Here is a 7884-nt window from a genome sequence, read left to right as displayed (position 1 = left end):
TCTAAGACACTGCTCCTCAGTGAGATTGATGTAGGAGAAATGCTCCCGGAATACCCTGGGAGGGTAAGGCCTCCTGTTGAGAGCCCTGTTGGCTCTCCTCACTCCAGCCACATTTTGCAATCTCTCTCTCTGCCTCCGACATTGATGCTGGAGGATGAGGCCCAGTGACAGCACAGCCCCCATTGCAGTATGGAAATGCTGCACTTTAAAATCTCACCTAACTGAAGCTGAATAATTTTTTCTGAGGCAGAAGACTCCAAGTGAAAAACGCTGAAATCGCTCAAAACGCCTGTTTGCCGATGTCAAACTGACAAGGCCGCATTCTTTGCTGAGTAAAAATAAACCGGATGTTGACGCCTTTATATCGCGCTCCTCCAGCGCTCCTCCGACTGCAGACGTCCTCCGCTACCTGTCGTTGCTAACGGCAGGCGCTCAGGCAGGGGGCGAGAGTGAATTTCAGAGCTGGGGCGCTGCGCGGCCGGATGACGTCACGATCTCTGGGCGCAGGAGAGCGTGGCGCTAGTGGTTACTGACATGAATCTTGTCATTCATGTGGAAATGACTTATGAAATAATACTGGGCGGCCTGCTGGTGGCGCTGTCCAGGGAGAGTATAAATACTCGGGCATGGGCCCAGCTTGCTCAGGACATTCTTTAACAGGAACTAGTGAAGGACACAACTAGATCTCCATGTTGTAAAACAGTTGATTAAAGCCTTGTTTAACGCTTAGACCAAGTGCCTAGTAGTTTTCTTACGTCAGTTACCACCGCCGCAAACCTCCACCTCAATTTCGCGGGCGTCAGTACTATCGCCGCGCCCGGTCGCAAAGCTGGTAGCGCCCCATTAGCGCCCCCCCTCCCCCGCCCCGGAGGCACCGAATTGCTCTCCCATAGAGTACAAAAGAAAGGAAGTTATTGCTTTGACAACACCTCCCAAACCACCAGCTCCAAGTTCCCCTCCAAATCACACACCATCCTGACTTGAACATATATCGGTCGTTCCTTCGTCATCGATAGGCCAAAATCCTGGAACTCCCTCCCTAACAGCACTGTGGGAGCACCTTCACCACGCGGACTGCAGCGGTTCAAGAGGGCGGCTCACCATCAACTTCTCGAGGGCACTTAGGGATGGGCAATAAATGCCGGCCTTGCCAGCGTCACCCACATCCCGTGAATGAATAAATACTTTTTTTTAATAAAGTTATGCTAAACCTTTATAAATCACTGCTTAGGCTTCAGCTGGAACATTGTGTACAATTCTGGGCACCGCACTTTAGGAAGGATGTCAAGGCCTGGGAGAGCATGCGGAGGAGATTTACCAGAATGGTACCAGAGAGGTGGGACTTCAGTTACGTGGGGACACTTAGAAGCTGGGGTTGTTCTCCTTCGAGCAAAGCAGGCGAATAGGAGATTTGATAGAGGTGTTCAAAATCATGAAGACTTTTGATAGAGTAAATAAGGAGAAACTGTTTCCAATGGCAGGAGGATCGGTAACCAGAGGAGACAGATTTAAGGTAATTGGCAAAAGAACTAGAGACAAGATGAGGAAAAAAAATTTTTACCCAGTGACGTAATAAAACTCACTACGTACTTGGTTTGAGTATAAAGCAAGGCTTTAATCAACTTGTTTCAGAACATGGAGGTCTAGTTGTACTTCACTAGCTCCTTGTCTTACAAAATGTCCCTGAGCAAGCTGGGCCCACGCCCGAGTATTTATACTCCTTGGACGGCGCCACCAGCTGGCCATCCAGTGTTATTTCAGGAATAGTTTCTTGATGAATGATGAGATTTATAACACCCAGCGAGTTGTTGTGATCTGGAATGCGCTGCCTGAAAGGGCGGTGGAAGCAGATTCAATAATAACTTTCAAAAGGTAATTGGATAAATATTTGAAGTGGGAAAAATTGCAGGGCTGTTGGGAAAGTGCAGGGGAGTGGGACTAGTTGGATAGCTCTTTCAAAGAGGCGGCACAGGCATGATGGGCCAAATGGCCTCCTTCTGTGCTGTATCATTCTATGATTCTATGATTCTAAGGCTTTGATTTTTACCCACTATATGGTTGATCAACGTGCCCAGAGCACCTACTGGGGGCTAACCTCGCCAACCTCCTTGCCAACCCACGAATCCCACCCACTACTACGTCCTTGGACTCTACTAGCAGATTGATCTCCGCACCCCCACCCCCCTCCGCATTTCCCTCAAGAATACACATTCACACATGAACAAGGCCCTTGCCATCAATGAGCTTATTGTGGATGATTGCATTGGCATGGTGGCTTTGATGGAAACTTGACTTTTGGGTGGCAACACCCTGCCTCAAAGCTTACTCGCCTGGCTATACTTTCCACCACCTGGCCCACCATACCCTCCACAGGGTGGCATGGCCCGCATCAGCAAGTCACACCTTTGTCTCCTTCCTCAGTTCTCTGGCACCTTCTCCACCTTCGAGCATGTTACCTTGTTCCATCCCCTCACCTCTTCTTTAAAAACCTAATTGTCTATTGCCCTCCTAAGCCCCACACCAAGAGCTGGATTTTACAAACCGCGGCGGGTCCGTGGCGGGCGATGTCGGTGGCGGGTCCCGACCCTACTGCTGTCTCCATCCCGGCCTCTGAAATGAATTTCCCCTGATTGGGCTTGTTAAGCCCCGCGCAGCGCGTTTCCCGGCCAATTAGAGGAAGCGGGTCTGGTGACATCATTCATGACGCGTCATCAGCCGGTTTTCTTAAAGGGACCACGGCCAACTTTGTTTTGACATTTGTGCTGTCATTCTACAGCATTGAGGTGCTGCAAACACTGACAATCACTGCACAAAGGTGCAGGGCTGCACCCAGGCTCTCCCATGACTCCTTTCATATGCTTATGGAGGGAGTCACAGCACGCAGGGAGGTTCTCTTCCCTTCCCATGGGCCGAAGACGCCTCCCTAGGAGATCAACACAGCCCGGTTGCACATTGCAGAGGAGGGCACACGCAGGGATGTGGTTGGGAGGACCTGGGTGCAGTGCCGCAAACCTTTCAATAATCTCAGTAGATCACGAAACGTTAGTACAAAGCCACACTCAACCTCTTCCTGCTGTACCTCTCATCACATCCCCATTACTCTGCCTTCCCTACCCTACTCCTGCACATCCTTACTCACACCAACTTACCTTGCACCTCCACCCATCCCTCTCTATCTATATTATCACTTCCCCATCTCACTAGCCACCCCTCACACTCACCCTCATCCTAGTGCAATCATACACAAGGGTAGGCACTTGGGTGTTTTATGCAATGTTCATGTAAAGTTTCTGTTAATGTGGTGTCAAACATTGAAACCTTTATTTTCAACACTTTGCGTTCTTGGACAGATCTGTGTGCACCTTTGGAAGTGGTTTAGTGAGTTGAAGTGAATGGTGAGACATAACAGTACCCCCTGCAATGGTGATGAGTGTGAAAGGAATGGCTTGGGCATTGTAGGGATGCTCTATGGTGTTGGTGTGGGGTGGTGCCAGCCTGGCACATCATCTGGCAGCCAGGGTGCACAGCATCAAGTAAAGTAAATCTGGCCATGGTGAGGTTATCCCTGGCCTCCCAGGCAGCAATGTGGTCGGGTGCTGATGCCCTGTGTCCTGTGCAGCAGCAGTTGATTGCGGAGAAGGTTGGTGCTGCTGTTGGTGCTGCTGGTGTGCCTGGTGCTGCTGGTGTTGGGGCTGATCATGGTGGGATTCTGAGGACCAAGGTGAGAGAGTATAAAGGGCACCCATGCTGATGGAATAGATGGCAGGTGAAGTAGAGATGACAGAAGCGATCTGTCAATGGTGGGAGAGGTAATGAGGTCAGACTGGATGGAGACTTGTGTAAAGACTTGCAGCATCCTGAATCTGTAGTGGAAATGCAGTTTAGAGAAGCTAATGGTTAAGGGAACATATCTCAATCAGCTGGGAACTTTGACTTGACATTTGAAGCTGTCAACTCATCAGCTGATTCAAAGACCACTGACCTCCCACCTCAGCTTCACAGACGAGGTCTAGGCACAGCGGGAAACCGGTGGGCGACCTGTCAAATCCAAAAAGTTGGGAAAAAATCATTGATAAGCGGCTGTAAAAAGCCACTAAAGATTTTAATTGCCTCCCCCGCCATTGCGTGCCGAGACTGCTCAGTGCTGACAAACCTGACATTTGGTAAAGGCACGAGGTGGTGGGTTCCCAGCGGGGTCCCGACCCGCTAGGGAAAAAAAACACTTTCCCACCCGACCTGCCGCCGATCACACCCACTGGCCCCCCACAAATCCAGCCCCAAGTTTCTCACTGAGATATCCTCACTGCTTTCCCCCCATAGCCTCTGCACTGAGCAACTCCTCATCCTTAGTGGCTTCAATCTCCATCACGACTCCCCTTGTCCTCTTTTCTTTGCATTCAAGGGCATGCCCTCCCTAAACCCCTCCTTCCTACCCATATTCACAGCCAACCCCTCAACTTTGCCATCTCCTGTGGCCTCTCCAATCATGGTTTTGATCACTGACAAGGCCTAACTTAGACCTTTTCTTTGTATCCTTCACCACCCACATCCCACTCCCTTCCAACCCCACTTCCTTCTGTATCTGTCCTTGAAAAAAACTTTCCCCCATAATCTTTACAACTACACTTTAAAAATCCCAACCCCCTAGCCTTTGGCCTTCCACTCACCACAATACTTCTGTTGCTGTCAATTTGCTCCACCATTCCCTCACCTCCACATTTGATGTGTTTGTCCCCAGCAAAACGTTAGTCTCTCCCATTGGAGTCATTCCCCCTGGTATGGCCCCCACCTTTGCTCTCTCAAACCCAAAGTTTGCAGTCTTGAGTGTATCTGGCACGTGCCCATCCGGTTTAGCCATCCATCACCAGATCTGACTGGACCACATCAAGTGCTACAGGCCCCACTCTGCCCTGCCAAAACCATCCACTACTCCAGGATCATCCTGGTGAGCAAAGGTAATCCCGTTTCTCGTCTTCAAGACCAACCATCTTCTTAAAGCTCTCTCCCCTGCCCCCCCCCACCCCCGCCACCCCCACTCTCAGCTACAACAGCAAGTGCAAGGAGCTCATGGATTGCTTTGTCACTAAGAAAGAGACAATTCTTTCAGCTTCCACTGCTTCTTCCCCCCTTCCCCTTTCTCACCATACCAAACCTGCCCCCCAAAGCTCTCCACAACCCGAGCCCTGAACCCACATCTCTCTCCAGTTTCTCTGGCATCTCCCCTCAGTCCCTCTCCAATTTCATCTTGACCATTAGACCACCTCCTGCTCCCTTGACACCATGCTCAGAGAAATTGCTGACCATCAAAATTCCTCTCCTGGCCCCCATCCTAGGTGACATTATAACCGGTTCATTCTCCTCAGATACTGCTCCCCGTCTTTGAAATCCGCCATCATCATTCCCTTCCTCAAAAAGCCCACCCTCAATCTCTGTCCTTGAAAACTACCACCATATTCCCAACTTCCTTTCCTCCAGTCTTTGAACATGTTGCCCAAATCCATGCCCATCTTTTTGTGCAATTTCCATTTTTTGAATCTCTCCATTCAGGTTTATACCTAAAACAGCACAAAAACAGCCCTAACCAAAGTCACAAATGGCATCCTCGGCTAACTGTGACCATGGAGCTTTACCCCTTCCCGTCCTTCTCATTCCCCCTTGATCACTCGGCAGCCTTTTACATGGTCAGCCACGCCATTCTCTTCCAATGTCTCTCCTCCCTTGTCCAGCTCAGTGGAACTACCCTCGCTTGGTTGCACTTTTACCTGTCCAATACTAACTAGCAAGAGTATCTCCATCAATTGCTTCTCTTCCCCCCCCCCGCCCCCCCTCCGGAGTCCTCCAAGGATCTATATTTGGCCCACTTCTCTTCCTCATCTGCATACTGTCCCTTGGTCGACATCGTCCACACACACAGGATCAGGTTCCACTTGTACGCAAACAGCACCCACCTCTACCTCTCCCCCACCACTCTCAACCCTTCCACTGCCTCTGTGTTGGCAGACTGCTTGGATGAACTGCAATTTCATCCAGCTAAGTATTGCCAAGACTTGAAGCCATCATCATGAGGATCTGTCATAAACTCGGCACCATGCTGTTAATTCCATACTGCTCCCTGGCCATAGTCTTAGGTTGAAGCAGACTCATCACAACTTGGGTGTCCTATTTGACCCTGAGCTGAGTTTCCAACCATGTAATCCTATCCATTGCAAAGGCTTCCACCTAGAATCATAGAATGATACAGCACAGAAGGAGGCCATTCAGCCCCTCGTGCCTGTGCCGGCTCTTTCCCCATAAACACAAACTGCCCAACGTGGGGCTCGAATCCACAATCCTGAAATTAAGAGTCTCATGCTCTACCGACTGAGCTAGCCAGACGTCTGTAACATCACCCAGCTCCGCTCCTGTCTTAGTCCACCTGGTGCTGAAACCCTTATACAGTAATCCCTCCCCAACCGCGGGGGATACGTCCCTGAAAACCCCCGTGGTTAGTAAAACCGCGGTTGGGGCGGGATTCCTGTACATGCCTTTGTCACCTCCAGACTCGACTTTTCCAGTGGTGTCCTACTGGCCTCCCATCCTCCATAAACTTCAGCTCATCCAAAACTCTGCTGCCCATGTCTTATCCCGTAGTAAGTCCGCCTCACCCAACACCCCTGTCTTTGCTGATCTACATTGACTACCACCGCGCCCCCCCCCCCCTCCCCCACCCATCCCTCCAATTTAAAAGTCACACCCTTGTGTTTAACTCTCTTCATGGCATCCAACTTCTGGAACCCCCTGCAGCCCCAAAACTCCCTCAGAACTCTCCGCTCCCCCGTCCTTGGCTCTCTTGTGTATTGCCCCTCTCTTTGGCCACTATTGACAGCAGTGCCTTCAGTTGTCTAGCCTCCGCATTCAGGAATTCCCTCCCTAAATCCCTCAGCCTCTCCACCTCCCTCTTCTTCTTTAAGACGCTCCTTAAAACCCAACTCTTTTGACCACCTCTCTTTACATCTCCTTCTTTGGCTCAGCATCCACTTTGTCTTTAGTCCTGCAAGTTTAGCTCATAAGCTAAGCTTCACAGCCTAACTGCAAGGCCAATGGGATGTTGACTTGGTAGGCCCGTATGGACTCGCCTCCCTCCACACTTTCTTGAGTATTATAAGGCTACAACCACAATCATCCTGGTTTTGAAGATTACAGCAGGCCAATGGTGGTACTCGGTAGGGTACACCTATTTAATGTTTGCAAGCCATAAAATCCATTTAGTGCTTTGAGCTATTTTGAGATTTATTTGGCTTTATCTGGTCATAAACAAGGGCAAAAGTATCATTACTAATGAGAAAGAGAAAGGCTTCAAAACGGTTGGTAGCAGTTTGTTAAGAGTTAGTAAACTATGTCAGTGTAAGCTTGACTTTACATTCTGGTGAGATGCAAACTGTGGAACACATGATAAGATCAAAGCTGAGAATGAAAAGTGGGTACATAATCTAACCTGGTGAGTAGGAGGTGAGAACAAGACAGAGCTAGGCCGATGGGAATGTACTAAATAATAGCTCTCATATCCACCCACGCATTACCGCAGAGTAGAAAGGGGTGTGCAGATAAAATATTGTTTAACTGTACTTTTTCTTCCATTGCAAAAGATAATGTTATATTAGATGAAAAACAACAGCGACAAAATGGCTTTAAATAGCTGACATGAAATATTAAAATGATACAGAGTACATTTGTTTATGTGAGTTCATTATTGGAGGCTGAGTGAATCAATTTGGGCCTTGCTAACTCGCGTGTGTGGTGAAACCTGTTGACATTTACACAGCATGACCCCCATCTTCTCACAATGTGCATCTGACCACAAACGGGCTAAAATAATAACAAACACATCATCTGTTTTTTCTTTTC

At 49.2% G+C, this 7884-nt stretch overlaps 1 non-coding gene across 1 annotated transcript; it reads right to left on the bottom strand.

Moving 5' to 3' along the window:
* Positions 1 to 6302: 6302 nt before the first annotated feature.
* trnak-cuu (transfer RNA lysine (anticodon CUU)) lies at positions 6303 to 6375 on the bottom strand. Its single transcript has one exon. It is a non-coding gene; the product is annotated as a tRNA-Lys (tRNA).
* Between the last annotated feature and the right edge of the window lie 1509 nt (positions 6376 to 7884).

Source organism: Somniosus microcephalus, chromosome 9 (genome assembly GCF_052327205.1).
Source record: "Somniosus microcephalus isolate GS21.2 chromosome 9, FLI_Smic_1.0, whole genome shotgun sequence".
NCBI classification, from domain to species: domain Eukaryota; kingdom Metazoa; phylum Chordata; class Chondrichthyes; order Squaliformes; family Somniosidae; genus Somniosus; species Somniosus microcephalus.
This window is presented reverse-complemented; position numbering and strand designations above follow the sequence as displayed.